Source organism: Varroa destructor, unplaced genomic scaffold (assembly GCF_002443255.2).
Source record: "Varroa destructor unplaced genomic scaffold, Vdes_3.0 BEIS01000006.1, whole genome shotgun sequence".
Lineage (NCBI taxonomy): Eukaryota > Metazoa > Arthropoda > Arachnida > Mesostigmata > Varroidae > Varroa > Varroa destructor.
Window position 1 is genome coordinate 23,201,087 of NW_019211459.1, and position 17,702 is coordinate 23,218,788.

Genomic DNA, 17,702 nt, shown 5'->3' on the forward strand with positions numbered 1-17,702 from the left:
AACTGTACCGTGCGTGCGTACGCACTGCCAACAGATAGAAGCCTACTTTACTGTGGCTAGAGGAGTATTTCAATAGATCACAGAGTAAGTGAAAGGCGGGTGAGAACTTGATAAAGATCTTTTAAGTGCCTCTTTTTCAACGGAACGAATTAGCTTGTTTATTCTTTCTGACTTTTGCCCTCTCACAGTGCCATCTCAGCTAAAGGTTTGTGGCTGGTTGTGCTTGCTAGCTGTGAAAAGCTAGCTGTGAAAAGCAGCAGCAATGGTGAGCTGCGTAGAAGGGTCATAGCTTGGATTGGCCTGGACCGCAAAACTCCAGTGCACTGTAGTACCAGCTTCTGCTGTAAAGATACGCTAGTTGATATAGTGGTTGTAAGTAATGAACCACGGCGAAATATAGGGTAGATTTTTAACAGAAACGGAACGGCCGGACTCGCCGGTCAACAGTTGTCGCTACTTGTTCTTTATAAGAAAGGAAAAGGTCAACTGTTTGGTTGACCCCTCGAGTCGATTCTGTATGTAGCTTACCAGATGCTGCTGGCTAATGTGCGGCTATCTGCTGCTCTAGTCAACGCAAGCACTAGATGGCTTTGGGACAGTGTGAGTTCATGGCTTGCCATGACTGATAGCTTTGCTAGTTGTTCCATCGCTTGCATGCTTCGGTGGGTTCATACAGTTGAAAAAAATGTTGGTAACTACTGCTGCTGCAGGAATCGTCTGACCAACAGTTGACAGGTTATTGCTGCTAGCATTGGCCGGACGGCACAGTCAGAAGATTGTAGTACTGCAGAAAGCAGTGCTGTTGTTGTTGGTAGGAGCCTGGCACATATTCGACGGATGCGCGACACTGTGTTTTTTGCTGTTCCTGCTCCCATTCGATAAAAGACATCAAAGCTAATTGTGCCAGGCCTTTTCAAGTAGCATTATTTCGGGCACATTCTTGGCGCTACACCTGTTATTATTCGTATAATTTTTCTTCGCATGCATATTTTTATTGTACTCTTATGGCACGATGGTACGTAATCTGCAAACAATATTATGTTATTTGATTTATATATTATTAACTATTTGCCATTATTCAATCAAAAATATATTGATAATATTAATTCTTAATTAAAGAAAATGGTGATAACGCTATTTTGCCAAAGACTGGTTTAGTTGCTTAGTAAAAGCCACTTGTGTAATAAACCTCGTTTAGTATTAGCTGCCTGTCGATCTATATGACGTAGACGATCGGACACGTTATTTATTGATATTAAAAAACATTAGTTTTAAAGGTATATTACGTTAATTGTGTATATCATATTTTTATAATTAATTATAAAACTTTGTATTTCCGTGGCTTTCGTAAAAAAAAACATACTCATTTTTTGTTATATGTAATGTTAGATATGTTTATTTTGACGTCTTTATAAATTAAGAATACGGCCGTCTTTAACTTCTATTATGGGAAGTTGAAACTAACTTGAAATTTCCGACGTTGCTTTCTGTGTCGTAGCACGCTTACGAAAGGTTATTGTAGGAAAACGTTTGAGACAGTTGAAATTTTCCAGACAAGCTTTTTTTTAGCCGCACTTAAATACCTCTGGAGCCAACAAGCAAATTTTAAAAGTTTAAAGTTACGTATGTCTTTGTATATTCAATAAATAGTTGTTATGGAGATATGGATACCTAAGTATCACGAGCCGGCAACTTTTTTAACTCCATCATATGGAGCCCGTCACGCTAACCTTTGGTAGAGCATTCGAAAGCCTGCATGCATTTTGTGATGCATTTATTCGAAGCTCCGCGTAACACAGGTGTTACAACGTGTTATTTGTTGCTAAGCTTAGGGATACATTGTGATCTAGGTTCGAACCCGGCGTAGACAGATTTTGATTCATGTTTGGAGCCAGCCGTCCGATGAAATGTCAAATGGTGATACCGGCCGTAGAACTCGAAACATAGAGCTATTACAAAGGTATTGCCTTTATTCAATAGAGGTTTTGCAATCAATCGTCATGGTCGTGTATTCATGTGTTCTCACAGTGTTCGTTAATGTAAGATAGTAGCAACGAGGAATACTTTAAGAGACCAAGCCCTTGACATCCATCAAGGCCACTTTTCCGCCTACCTGAAAATTAGACCTCTCTATTAGCTGCATGGAAAGACAGCTTATAATTTATCAAATTTATTTATTCTTGTAACAAGTGATCATAGATAGTTCGATGAGCAAACGCATAGATTATTTAATGTTTCACCTGCTGGGTTAATGGTATTGACATGCGAGGGGTCCTGTCATGTGCGGCCATGCCCACTCACGCTATTTATAAACTTATTGGCCGCATACCACAAAAACTATTAAAATCTAACCAGCACATTGTCAGTCGTTTATTTAGAACCGCTCATGCTAGTCCACTAGGTTTCATGGAATTTTATTCAATGTATATTTTTTGTTAATTTTACTCAACGCGTCGCTTTAAAACTACATATGGTGTCAAAGCGTCCAGATCAGCTAATATCAGCGTAACTTATTTGACATAGATCCTGATTAATTTAGCTGATTTTTTTGCGCGAATAAAAAACATATTCTACAAAAAAAAAAAAAAAAAACGATTCAACGCAGGGCGTTATATAGGGGATTTTCATTGAGTGTAGAGCTGCTGCTGGTTTAGTGTATTCATTCGATCGCCTAAGCCAAGTACTGCTACCAGAAATCCATCCGTAATGGATTTCAGTTAACAGTAGCAAATTGCAGGAATTACAGCTTCTAACAGCTTTGAACAATCTTGCATTTTCCTGGAGAAGTAGATTTTTGGTACCGGCATTCTATTTTGGATTATAAGGGAACTTCAAGGTACATTTAGCAGTCTTCTATTTAGCAGATGTAACAACTGAACCGAAAAAATAGACTGGCTGTTCAAAGGTCACGTGGCCGTGCTCCTATATTAGCCAACTGTATTCAGTATGGCCAATTCGTTATAGGCCTGTACTAGCATTTCTAGCGCTTATTTTTCCTTGTTCGGGCGAAAGACGGAACGCTAACATAGTTGCCCTGTTTTTTTCTTATGTAAGCTATAACAATTATATGGCCTTGCGGTCTTACAGGTTTATTTTACTTAAAATAATTAAAACAGTTATTTTATTGAAATTAAATAGAAGAGGTTTGAGTTTAGTTGGTCTACTCATTCGTATTTAGTTATCTGTGAAATGGACGGCTTCAAAGCTGCCTTAAAGCCTTATTGCTTTGCATGTTGTCTTTACAATCAGATCATGATACAGAACCCCATAGCACGCCGCTAACTCTCAAACGATGATAAGAAAAAATAACGTAAAACGTATTCTTTTTTTAAGGTAGAACAACGAATACAATTAATGGTGATAAATGTCCTGCCTTTGGTACTGAATAATAAAAACAAGTGGTCAGATTTACCCAGAGGTAATACTATTGGTATTGCTTCACACACAATTGCCGCTCTTTTGAAAATCAAGCTCCTATTTTCAGTTATTAAGATTATGATTCTAGAAATTTAAGAGCGCTCGTACAGTCCCCCTGATCATCGTCTCTTTTTTGCGTTTATACACCACCAAGTTTTTTTCATCGAAAAAATTACGTGTTAGACAAACTGTGGCTATCAAGATTTAACGAGTAACCAGAAAATTCATAAATAACTCGTAAATAATGATTCTAGAAGTAGCGTCGATTTGAGATATATGTGTTTGTTTTATCCTTGAGACAATAAAGATCTTCTATCTTGCATTGACATAAATAAAGAGATAATGAAACGAGTTTGGAAATAGCTAAGCTTTTAAAGGTAGCTTGCGTTTTCGAAAATGTGGGAACGGAAACGTCACGCTCCGTACGCTACTACCTGTACATGATTTTCTGAAAATGCTTATATTTGCAAATAGGTTGGTAAATAAGCTACTAATCACCCGTCTTCAGTCATATTTTTTCTTTTATAATCAATTTATCAACTAAAAAAGGTCCGTCAACTAAAAAAAAAATATGTATCAGTCGAGATATGCGTTTCATTAATTAAAATAACGCTAAATACGTGAGGTCTATACTCAGGTGTATGGGACGGCGTTTTCCGTTTTTACCTTACAGGTCACTGCAACCAACCTCTATAGATCCCTAATATATGCCATTACGAGAATAGAGTCGACCTATATTGTTTACTATTCTTCAAGCGTAACAGTAATGACAACCACGTATACGGGAACCACAGATCTATTTTGTCATTGGCAATTACACGAATTAGACGTTCTATGTAGCTCGTCATAAATTTGCTTTTTGCTGAGAATAGTGACGATGATACCTGTCACGCTCAGATGAGGTTGAGTTTCGCACGTATTAAACGCATCGAGGTATAACTGTGTCAAATACCGTACAACTATTGGCTGATCTAAAAAATTTTACTGAAAGCCTGGGAAAATTACAGGTAACGTATCGAATTTCCTCACTGCTACTTCGAAAGTGGGTTACTCGTCCCGTCTGTCCCGTCAGCCCACGCTAAAAGAGCACATGAATCTTGAGTTTGTCGGAAGCTCCGGTCAGCTCTCCAATTCAGATGACGCGTTGTATCGTCTCCTCTATCGAAGACAAGGGGCTTTGCAGGGGGGGGTTTTTTAATACATTGAGGTAAACGAAAATTTTCAAGGAAACTTGAAATCCGAGCATCATTATTATTATCCTCTCTTGTCGCGCTATTGATTATTAACCAATGGTTGCTGCTAAGTAAAATTGATTTTGCGAATCTCCCTCTATAAGGAGGCTAATAGACATACCTAGCGATTCGAAAATTTCTGAAATCATATTTATCTGTGCATATGTGTGCAGTAACTAAGGGTCCTCTTCTGGATGCAAAGTACCTGTTTAGCACTGGTCGACATCCAGCCTATTGGCGCTTATATACGCAGCTTATACTCAAAACATTCGCTTTGGTCCTATTCAACAGGGTAAATAACCGTTTCCTGTCGCCGAGTACGAGCCTTGAACGAACGACTTTATTTCGAGTACAACTAATATTCCTTGAAATTAATAACATATTTAGTGGCAAAAATACTTCATATAAATAAAGGTAATTATGCCTTTGAGGCATTAATAGGCGAAAACAGACAAAGCTAAAATACTATCTTTTGAGCTGGCGGCCAAAACTCGAAGCATTTTTGATATGCTAGATCATTTCAAGTGTTTTTTTGCGACCTCAGAACATAACATAACAAAACGCCGAGACTCTATTAACGTTGACGTTATACTAGGCCAATTACCTCTAATCGCCGTCCGCTGAAAGTAAAATATAACTAGAAAGCGAAATAAACCGCACTCTATAATATTTAATTGCTATGATAATGAAAATAACTAAAATTAACGATGTTATATATATATATATATATATATATATATATATATATATATATATATGATTGAAGATAGTTACTTTTTACTTCTAAAGTTTACTTTAAAAAAAAATAAAGGTTAATTATTACCGATTATTTGAACAGATAACAAAAAGATTACGCGAAGTTTACAGATAAAGTAATTATTATGCGTTTGACGTAAATAATATTAACGCAAACGTCCTTACAGATAGAACTTACTCATCCACATTTACAGCTGTTCGCTAACGGCGCCAATGGCACAGCTGCACAACTTTTTTTTCAGAGTGATCCTTTTGTTATTGCAATGGACCCAATGCAGAACCTTATTGTGGTTGTAAAGCTTGATGTAAACAGACACAAAGGAACCTAAACATTTTTTAGGATGCTACAATAGAGTATAATTAGGAACTAGTACGATTTTTTTTTACTACATAGTCAAAATAGGAACCATATGCTATTAGACACATCTTAGAACTTGGTCTTCACTGAAATTGACTGCGTACGGCGCCTGAACCAAGGTGGCAAGCATAATAAATTGTCACGTTCGGCAACAAAAACAGTGACGTATTGTGAAGTCTAGCAACGAGCGCCCCTTTCCCGGTTCAAAATACAATTTCGTACAAATTGTACGAAGCCTCTATATTGTTTCAAAGGGTTAATGTGTAACAACTGAGAAGGTTGAACGCTTTCAAAAAGACTACAAGTATGCTCACTCTCCCGTCCAGAAGATGTACGTCACTGTATACGCCCGAACTGTATAACGATTTAATGAATTCTAATCTGACCAGAGCGGATCTTCTCTACAATTTTACATACATTAGAAAACCATACTCCTCGTATTACTACACTGAAAACTAGAAAGAACAATGTTTGTCATACGGCGGGATGAGCAGCCGCGTTATTGCTCCATCAGTGACCAGGGCGTTAATCGTACGGTCTACACAAGGGTCAAGTATAAAACGGCAATTTCCTACAAAATAACTACTACATTTATGATGATGGACGGACTGTATTTGAGTGTGAAAAAGCTCAAACATAAATTTCTTATTGAAATGGGTAGGAAATTCGCGAGTGCCCTGTCCAACATAGGAAGCGACTCCGGCCGAGCTAAACTGGAAGCTAAACGATGACAAATCTATCAATCTAAATAAATAAATGAACAGTACGTATGCAGGCAATCGATTTGTTCATCTAGAAGCAGTATGAGAACTTAGGCGGATTAAAAACAGCGCGGCCTATTCAGGTACGTCAGGTGAGACATGACCGGCGGCCTTAATCAAGAAGCCTTTTTAACGTTACACACATTCTGCTATTATCACAAACATCGTACTCACTCACACGAAAACGTTCTTGGTATTCTATACGCCCCCTCTCTTAAAGCGCTCCCATACGTCGCAATGGATGAAATCGAGTCGAGAAATTTTCCTCGCAAACTTTAATTGTTATTAATAATAATTTGAAAGAAGTACGCAGAAGCCCGACATATCTGTTTCGCGCGCAGATGGTGCGGTTTCCCCAATGCACCACCTCCTTAGCGTCAGATCGTTGCTAGAAGTGTAGACGGGGATCGAGCTGCCCCTCTCTGAGGTTCCACCACATTTTCGTGTCCCACACGATCGTCCGACTAAGAAAGAGAGAGCGTCCACGAGAACGAGGGCGGACCAAATGTGCGAAGGAAACCAGTTCCTTCACATCTTTATTCCTCGCTTTCTAAGCTCGATCTTCCTAGCTCCTAGAGAAGTCTGCTGTAAGACCACAGAGCGGTCGCGGATAGGGCGAGCATAACTATTTCGGAAGGCGCAATTATTTGAATGCTCCAGTGGCTGGAGGCTGGGTGGCTAGTTGGCATAGATCGGCCACTTCAACTCAGACACCAAGTCTTGCCAGTGACCAAGACAGCTACTATTGTCTTTGCTATTCCTATTAGCGCCGTCATTCCTGTGAATATTACTGTTATTACGAAGGCGATTATTACTATTATCATTATTAGTTAGTTAGAGGGATAGGCGTAGGTGGATAATATTGGATGGTCTCGACTGTCCGTATCTACAGATAGGGAGGCATAACCACACCACCATTGGCCAGCTATGCAACGCCACTTTCGTCAAGTCCGTTAGCTGCTTGTGAAGTCCCTTGGTCGCTGGCTAACAGCGGGGGCAGCTTGGATAGACCAGCTTTAAACTGATAAAGAAAGATCAGCTCCGCCATACTTGAAAAGTACGGTGCACCGAATAAGGGTAAAGGGAGAAGTCGTCTGCAAAGGGGGCAAACAGTTATGATATTTGAATTGGCTTGTCTGATCTTTACTCTGGCGCGAGTGAACTTCGTATAATCGAGTGTGCCTGTTTGTACCAAAGAGTTGAGGATGAAGTTGGAATTGCTTTCCTTCGTTCTCCTTTTCTTGTCCTGCTCAGGATTGTTGGTTTCTATTTCACAAGAGACGCCCACGTGGCAAGAAATCACCGAGCCAGTGAAAAGTGACGGTTTCCTAAGCCACACTGCCCAATGCTCCGTGTGTTGCGGGCAATTTATCTGTGCTACTATTATACTATCCAGCAACGCTATATAGCGGTGGCTTTAGGATTCGTGTTAGACGACTTTCTCCGTGACGAGCGGCCTGACCCAGGCCATTCTCCACCTATATTTCATTTCCTCTGGACAATCGTCTACACAGAGCCTGGTTACATTATAATTGGTGGGCGATGGGCATCTGGTGCTCGAGCCGGTCAAAAGTCTCACGGCTTTGGCCTTGTTTGGCCCCGGGCCGCCTTTCGTCTCCGGTGTTCTACACCTACATTAAAGGCAGTCGAATCAAAATTTGGGCGGGGATGCACATATGCGCAGCAGCAGCAGTAGTGCTGCATGTCTTCCATCGGTTTCTACTATTACTAGAAGTGTTGAATAGTATTGCTGGCCACTCTGTCGTACTCCTTGCTCTGTAGATGTTCAATGTAATACAGGAGGCATCTGGCGAAAACCTTGTAGCTTATTACAAAATGAAAATAGTCGACAGCTTTATCTGACTCGGAAAATTTCACTATCGCCAAATTTCAACAGCATCAAGCAGACCGCATAGATACTCGATATGATTTCCGACTCGATGGCTTTATTTGCTTTCTTCTTTCTTTTTTTTTCTTTTTTTTTTTTTTTTTTTTTTAATATATTTATGTCCAAGTTAAACGGAAACGATTCAAAATTAGCAAAAATACTGTGAAACTAATGTAGTGTTAACAGTGAAGTCTTATGAGAAAATACGACACTACGATCTAATGTAACAGTGCCGAAACCTAGTTGTCTTCATTCGATCGTGACGAACTTGGGTAGAAGATACATTCCTTTATAGTTATCATTTTCACGAGAGACATCTTTGTCTTGTGTTTTTTGTCACTTTAAAAAGTACTTGTGTATCTTCTACAACACCAAGAAATCTAGCCGAGTTACCTTTCATTCCACTTCTCTATTTAGCGACTTAGGAAATGCGTCAAAGTAGCAGCTGTCTTCTTTGTCAATCGCTTTTGCACTAAGCCTACAATGGATGTATATATATATATATATATAGGCCGCTTGAGTTATGGAGCCATTTAAGTTTCGATGAGTGGCAGTTTGTGGCGGACGCGTAGTCAACGAGCGGGGACAAAGCCTGCCCTTGCAAGAGTAGTCATTGTATGACTTTTTGTTCAGCGACCGCTTTGCTGACAATGTTTTTGGTTCTTAGTCCCTCAAAGATTGAGTTCCCCAAAGGAATGGTCGAATCAGCGTTTGCTCGTTGGCTTGTCACGCTGCGACATTCCCTCTATAGGCGCCGTTGGCATAAACGTCAAGCGCGACGTATGCCGCACTAAGGTATGCCTGTAGCTACTCGAGGTAATCAGCGTAAACAGAATACACAATCGAACAGTGGAGATTAGTGAGTGTCGAAGCTTCTAGTCTAGCGATTGTGTTCTGGTAACTTTTATAGAACTGTTTGGAATCGATCGACTGTCGACACGTCGAGCAGGCCTTGATTGTTTGGTGATTCTATTTGTATATGCCAGTACCGGTGTGATCGAATGCCGGCACATGGAGGTGGAACCCGTCCACTGGTAGCGGATTGAAGCGATTTCCTGGTTTCCTTTCTCCCTTAGGTGACCACATCACGACCCAGTACCATGTAATTTATCAAAACGCCCATCATTAAAACAGAAAACGCCAAACAGGCAGGAGTAAGGCATTTCAAATTGCATTAGTTAAGTAAAACGAAGTGAATTTCATCGAGTCAGTGTTCTGAAGCGTGGCACATCTAGGCATCACTCGCAAGTACAAGTTAGTGGTATTTTGCGAGCCTCATCACGCGGCTAGCCGCTGTCTCTTTTGAGCGGTTACAAAGAACAAATGGAACACAAAGAGCTAATGGAGGCTGACGGCTTCATTGCACCGTACCGACGTCGAAATACGCGTGCGATCGAGGAGGGCAAACTAACCGAGCAGAAAAGAAACTGTCAGTCATCGTGTTTTTGCTTGACCGTTCTGATAATAATTTGTCTGTCGCTTTTAGTATCGATTGCTTTTTTGCTAATAGTTATTAGTAACCGTGTTCGCCAACTTGGATCTTATCACGCAAGCGACAGCCTGCTCTTCGACATGTTCCGCAGTGAGCGCATCGAGTGCTTTTACATTGAACCTAGAGAGCGAATGTTCATCAACGCTGACGCGACAAACGCCACGCTGAACGCCGTGAAGTCAACGGGAGTTTCGTACATCGATAGCGTAATCAGTCCCCAGTTTCATCTGTCAGGGTATGGCGGTCAGATTCTTATGAGCATCCAACTACACAAATCTACTGGAAAGAAGTACCTTTATATTAAATATCGGCCGAACTCTGGAGATAATTTTCCCATGTACAAGAAGATTTTCCTCAAGCTTTTGCATCCAAACAATCCTGAGTTAGGGGTGCAAAAACAGTTCAACACTCGCGAGGAGATTACCAAGGGGGCGGCTATGTTCGTCCAGCCAAATGGGGAATTCTGGGGTGCCAACTTTTGTGACATGGACATCATTGAACCGTATGTCAATAATAAACTCGTTTGTATTTCGATATCGATATGTGCTTTAGTGTCACAAAACTGATCTCACCTAACGAATAGTTAAAAAAAAAAAACTTATTCAGTCAGAGATTCAGATAAAAGCTGTGCTCCAATCACGGTATTCAGTCGACGTTGCCTATATAAATTGATGGCTAAAACGCCACGCGGATGGAGCTCATTGAAAAGCAGCAGATTGGGTTAGACTTAGATGAACGATTCGTGCCCTTTGCTACAGTCTTTAGGATTTGATCAGTGCATAAAAGCTAAGTTATTCTTCTCGCAGCTATAATTGGTGTCCCCCGCTTAACCCAGTATGTTAGTCGAAGCCCGAACAAAAGTACAGCACGTACGTTTTTGCTATAGGCAAGGCTGTACTTCGTGAAACAAACCTGTCATCAGTATAAGCCTTAGGGAGACAAACAGGCTCTATCGTTGCTACATGATCAATGCTAGGTTTGCTTAGTTTAATTGGCTCACTGCATGGAACGTTTGCCAGTAAAGCAACAATCAGACAACTGTTGTCCAAACGAAGTGTGAGGCCTTTCGAGGTCATATGGTTATATCTAGAAGCCATATTTATATCAAAATGATTTTTGATGAAAATTGTATGCCTGTTGCATTAGGTTATAGGTTCAATGTGTATTGTTGAATATGGCTATAAAGTGGAATTTAATGAAGTATTTTGTAATTTTGATTGGCAGCTACTAGACATCGCCGAGTGGCGAGTCATGGATAAAGGTACGATTCGATAAGTAGATATCAACTGAGATCTCATCGATTCATATGTATCGTCCTACGCTAGATGAATACTGGAAACGCGTATGATTGTAGATTAAATGGGGCAATTACTGTGTATGTGACGGGTGCTAACATGGCCAACTAACTAACGTTTTAATTCTATAAAATGGGTCCGAAAAGCATTTTTGTCCATTGTAATAAACCATCGTAAGATCATAGCGTTGCTTACCTTATATTGCTGTATGCTTTATATAGAGAGCGGAGTAAATATAATGATGACCTCAATCGAAAATTGTATGCACTCAGCCATAAGTGCGTCCGCCATGCCTTCGTCCTAAAGCTACAATATATTTGAAGCCTAATACTGTTATAGGTAATTAAAACAAGTGACAAGAATAATGTCGTAGGTGGAAAATAGGAGGACAAGACAATAGCCAGCTGCTAGACGTTGCGGGCGATGGGTTCAATAACTGCTACTTGAAAAAGACAGAGTACGAATGTTGACCAGCCAATTGTGGTCCCCTCAGTAAAAAACGTGTAATTATTTTTCCAAAAAACGTGAAAAATTATGCATTTAAACCCTCGTCACGTTGTGATATTTATATGAGAAAAAGTGAGATACAGCTAAATAAATTTATGAGTCAGCTGATTCGCTTCGACGTAACACTTATTCTGTCAACGTTTGCTTAATTATTATAATCGTCAATTTGAATTAAAAAGAAATAATAATAATTTTTTAATTGAACAATAAAAACATTATTTACTAAAAAAAACGTTGGGTTCAAATTTTTTTCTAATAAAATCTTACTAGATGCTCGTACCTTCAGTTTGACTAGTCTCAAATTCTGTCACATCTGATGTCGGTAATTTTTGTGATTCTAACAAGCTGTGGTGACAGCAAGACAAACTCTCGATCAGCCTACGGTTGTAGATAGGTGTTCTTTTAAGAACAACCTTTTATGAACATATATATAAAAAAAAAATGGCTGTATCTGAGTTTTCATCAGAAGGGCGTTGATGAAAACTGCAAAGGCTCGAACGTGGTTTGTGATGTAGGACAAAGGGCAGTCAATGAAAGACGCTTGGCGACAGATTCGACGGTAGAGGCACCGTCCGTTCGCTTTTATTGCCAGTGCTTCACTCAAAGGCAGGTTATCCTCCAACTACTCCAATACACAGAGAGTCGATAAAAGAAGAACGACAATGAAGTCTCCCACCTCTCCACCTTTACGTCTTCTTAGCCCTAGGTTGTGCCTCACGCGGTCGCCAGTGACGTGAAGTAGGACGAGCTTCTTCTTTTGGCCTGAGATTGGCCTCTTCCTTTGGAGACTCAACCGGACCGCTTCTTGCCCTTTTTCGGAGACGTACATTCCCGACCGTTGCCAGGACTGCGTCCGGGGTAACATAAGAGTCTGCTGCTCTCAGGTGCGCTTTCAGCGATGGAATAAATGCCCCTTCGTTGTCGCGACGACGCCCCCAAAGACCAAGTCCAGCGCGACCAATTCGTTTACTAACTATCGGTTCCGACATCTATTTCACCGTTAGAGGGCGCTGCGCCACGCTTACGGACTATATATATATATGTATGTATATATATATATATATATATATGGAACAAAGTGGTAGCTTAAATGGGAATTGGCACGGTTTGCAGCGGCGTTAGGAATAGCTGGTTGGCTTTGCACTCACCCTGCAGTGTTGTATCCAGCCAGAGTGAATCGTAGTAGATCTCGGTGAGTCTTGACAGGAAGTGTATACTTGCCAGAGTACGGAGCGACTGCGATTCAGTCTTGAATGAGTGCTCCGCTTGGCTGGCTCTAGCTAGCCTCAAAACGGAGAAAGGCTTCAAATTGTTTCTTTTCGAGGTTCTGTTTCACCTGAGGCCTGTTCTACCTCTAGATTTTTTTAGTTTGCCCCAGCAAGCGCTTCATACACAGCAGCTGCGACCCTCCGACGAAATGTGGTTCACGCGCGGAACGACCACTAACAATCTGCCGTTGCATAGGTGAGCAGGCATGGATTTCATCGAGTGTTTCACCGCGTTTCCCTGTTTCGTTTGCATGATTCGCGTCGTCCTTTTTTTGCGAAAAGAGTTTGTCGTACTTGCAGGTAAACGCTGACAGGTTTCGGATATTGCCCGAAACGAAGTGGGCCTTCAGGAGCTTATGGTTGACGAGGAGGAAGTTAATATCTATGCGGCGATTGCCAGAGCCCATCTACCGTCCGCCATTCCATAGCTTTGCGCACATACGAACGAGATTTCAGAGCCTCAACGCCTCGAATACGGCGCTGGGTTCACTTAGTTTTAAAGGAGTTGTTTCGTTCACTTATACTGAACGCTGTATGAAGAGTCCTGCTGGCACCTTAGTTCAAATAGTACGCGTTGTATTACATTGTACTGGTGGAATTGAGAATAGCAACGACAAGCTTATTCAATCCGTTAATCAGTTAAAGGTCATCGTTCCTTTCGCTAATTATAGTTAATGATAATTACAATTGCGAGCATCGTTGCAGCCGTCTACAAATATGCAGTAGTCTTTGTGAGGATCGTTCGACAGCTCAATGAAGGCAGGTGTGGGCAATATGAGCCTTGATTCGCGCTAAATTGGCTTTATGCTCCTAGCCTTCAAATGGAAGGTACAGTGGATCCGTAAAGCCATTGAAGTAAAAATTGGAAAAATCGGTAAGGGATCATTGGACATGATTACTGTTGTTATTATTATTTATATGATAAAATTAGAAGATGCACACATTGCGCATACGTATAGAGTGGCAACATTAGTTTTAAGAGGAGAATGGTAGCGGTCTACTTATACTAAATATTATTATTTCTACTGTCCATTTGCTGTTGTGACTCCACCTGCAATTACTGAAAATATTCCTGAAATACAAAACCACTTTTCTTTACATATTCAAAAACACATGTGTATACGCTTACTCGATACAAAATAACGTACCCTTTTCATTAATTTCCATTCGTTGAGATTTTTTTTTTTGATGTTTATGACATGATCGAGGATGATTTTTTAATGAATACAAACGATAAACGTGCCACGTCTTATTAAAATTTCATGTCATCTATCCGTTTTTGGGTAGTTTTACGATGTTTGCCTATGAAGCAGAGAAACGGATCTTTCAGCCAAGTTTATTGGCAGGTCTAATTGACATTCCACACCATCGTACCAAGGTAATAGTCCGTGATAGTACCTTTTCAATGAATCAATGAACCAATCTCCTTTCAATGAAAGGAGATTAATGGACATTTATTACGTTTACTGAGTAAAGGTCGCTACGTGCATCTCAGTCGATTTTGATTGACAGACGTTGAAATATTCCTTGGACAATTACAGAAGAAGAAGCAATCGCTTCAGGCTTAGTACGCGGGCCTTCATATATATACGTACATACAGAAAAATATATTGTTTTTGAAACAAATGTATAGATAATAAAATACGGTCACATTGGCATACATTTGTATGTACGTAAAAACAAGAGGACGCATTGAATGGGAACGTGTTTATATAATGTGGGATTATATTTAAGCGACCTATTTTCTACTACTATCAATTTATTAGACAACGAAATTGATCATTTAAGCCAGAATAGGTTTCAGCTATAATATATTATTTATGAATATATTTAGGTTATTTTTGTTTACTGGCAAATTAAATTTATACAGATTTGCGAACATGATTAATATCGTATGGAAATAGCAAGGATTCACTTATTCGAATCACCTAGGTTGGCAACATGATGTTAAAATCGGCAATACTACTTGTTGCCCTGTCGAAACCCGAATTATGTTGCTTCTTCTTAACAATATAAAAGTAAACATAATAAAAATCTCGTTCATTGTTCAATACAAATATACATGGTTTATCTAGTGGAAGGATAAGGACCTGCTTATGCTTTGCATATAGAACAACTGTTGAACAATTCAAAATTTTTTAAAACTAAATAAATACAGTAAGTGTCCCAAATTGTACGTTTGGTATTGGCAAAGCATTGAGCATTGCTTCGGATGATTGGTTCCACAGTGAAACTACGAGTAGCCACGCCTGGTTTTAGACGTAAACCACCTGAAATGTCTATACTATATGGTTTGATGGTGAAGCACTTCACTTTTGCATCGTCACAGGAATAAATAAATAGGCCTAACTCTTTTTCTTGCCATTATCTGAATAGTGCTATGGTGAAATTTATAGGAATACGTTACTTACAAATACAGCTTTTTAATATGAGGCAGTCAAATGTCGCCGACCACGTTAGTTAGTATTCCGCCTTTATGGAATACCAAGCATTAATGTCCGTATTAACAGAAGTACATAAATCTTGTTCTAGTTAGGTCGTTGTAGGTAATCGAGACCTGGGTGTGCAATTCCTAGAAAGCGAATTCTAGCAATAGCATTTTCATAGCAGACACTTTCACCCGATTTTGGTTTTTTTTTTAACCGTCATTGCACCTTTAAATCTGCGCGCCGATAGGAGGGCAAGGTCCGCCATGTGCATGTTCACCACTAGTTCCTTGAACATATGTCAAACTTGTAAATTTTAATCTTTCTCACATTGTTGTATCTCTGTGTCAGTTCTGTAGGCAGCTTTTGCGTGTTTCCGTCAAAATTCGTTAAACTACACAAATTGTTGTAATTATTATCTTTTATAATTTTTTATACATTTTATATACGTTTATATACGTTATAATAATTATAATCACTTCAGCGCGAGACAAACATATGAATTTATAATACATGGTCACGGCGGTCGCTGGCATTTCGATATTTCATCGCATTGCGGTGTTGACGTTTTATGTGTTCGATTTGCCTCTAATGTAGCCTTCTCCGCTTTGTTAATCCAAAGTTTTACATAAATGAAAATGATTCCGGACCGCCATTAAAGATAAATTACGTAACGAGAACGCTCACTTCAATTGGCAAAAGGCGAGCTTTTACGAAATGTAGCTTTTTCTTCGCCGGCGCTCCACCTCTAGTCCACTATATGTTCGCACACTTCTGCATGCTATCTTTCCACTGTCAAAGGTTCTAAGAGAAAGTTTCTTTCGTTTCAAACTCTGTTTCTCTTCCCACTTCAATCCATCGCACTCTTTCGTTGCGTTTCAGGGTTCCTGACCAGTGCTCGACACTTTTCCCTGTTTTTGCTATTATTCGTTTAGATTTCTTTGTAAGTACACAGCGCAGCATAGCACTGGCCTTCAGCACTGCCTTAAAAGATGAAATAAAGAATATGGCCTTAGCCATGAAAAGGACTCAGCAAGGTGTGGGAAGTCAAAGTCGAAGAACATGAGTACTTGAAGGTAGTAGTAGCATTGGCAGCGGCAGCAACAGCATTTGAACGCCAGGCAGTCAGGCAGCTCTGACTGGCGTAAGCAAGCCGACACTCAAGACGAAGGGTTAGTTATAAGGAGAGGAAGGAAAAGAAGGACAAGCCCGTGAAGAAATGCAGCCACCCGCACGAAAGCGTTTAAGGTGAAAAGATGGCGCGACGAGGTGCCGGCAGCAGTGGGGCAGATTCAAGCGAACGCGCCTTCGTTAAGCGTGTAAGGCTTACCGGTTGCCTTTACTTGGCAAACAAGGAGCGTTCCAATGGTGAGTCGGTGATCCCCGCCGTTTGAAATGGCGTTTGCAGGATGGCCAAACGAAGGCAAGCGGGATCGCTGCTGCAGCCGTTGCCGCATGCCCGTTCGTCTCGATGGGTTTTGAAGGAGGTAGTCTTAAAGAAACGGGGGCGGGGGCAACGCAGGGCGGGCGAAAAGGTTGGTGGCTGAAAACAGAGGTCTGAGGTAAAGAAGGAAAATAGGGAAAGAATAGGGGATCCCTTTCGCTGTACTTCGGTTTGCTGGGTTCCGCTACGCTCCCCAGGAGAATGGCCATTCTGAGCTCTTTTATGGTGGGCACACCGGCGAATAAGGAAGAATGATTCGAATTCATAGCCCCACTTGAAGCAGTAGCCACCTCGACGCTTCTTTCGGCTCCGGCTACCTCACTTGCACGCGATTCCTTTGCTTTGTGACGCTCTTCGGAGAGCTCTAACACTCACCTGCGGCCTGCACCTCTTCTAGCTACAAGCCCTTCTACCTTGGCTTCACCGAAGCCCTTTAACAGGCGGCAACGGGAACATTCATGAACGCCAGGATTCGCGCTGAAAAGGCAGAGGAGCTCTTTTGCTCTTGCCTGCCTTTTCTTTGGCCCTTATAGTGGAACGAGACCAACGGCGCGTGAAAAGTCGTCAGGTGCCTTCATTCTGAACTACCCTTCCCAAACAGATCCCTTTCTTTTTGGCGCCTGCAGGACTTGCAAATGCTTTCTGCTGCCGTTCGGATGCAGCACCGAAGGTCTTTGCAGTCTCACACTGTTGCCCCTGATGCCTGTTCACTGTTGGCGTTTTGCTGTGATGCTTTACGTGTAGCGAGTCGGCCAGTTAAAAGGCAAGACTCTAGATAACGGACCCGTCTGTTTTGTTGGCATATTCTCACCTAGCTGTACACGTTAACTAACAGGAGGCTGCGTTGGGTCTTGATAC

The 17,702-nt window shown here is 40.9% G+C and overlaps 1 protein-coding gene and 1 long non-coding RNA gene across 2 annotated transcripts in view; both read left to right on the forward strand.

Annotated features, from left to right (window-relative positions):
- zfh1 (Zn finger homeodomain 1) overlaps positions 1-17,702 on the forward strand; it is a 480,048-nt gene that overhangs the window by 104,418 nt on the left and 357,928 nt on the right. The window lies entirely within an intron of this gene.
- LOC147755003 (uncharacterized) lies at positions 9-11,938 on the forward strand. Its single transcript, XR_015329888.1, has 2 exons — positions 9-1,015; positions 4,425-11,938. It is a non-coding gene; the product is annotated as an uncharacterized LOC147755003 (long non-coding RNA).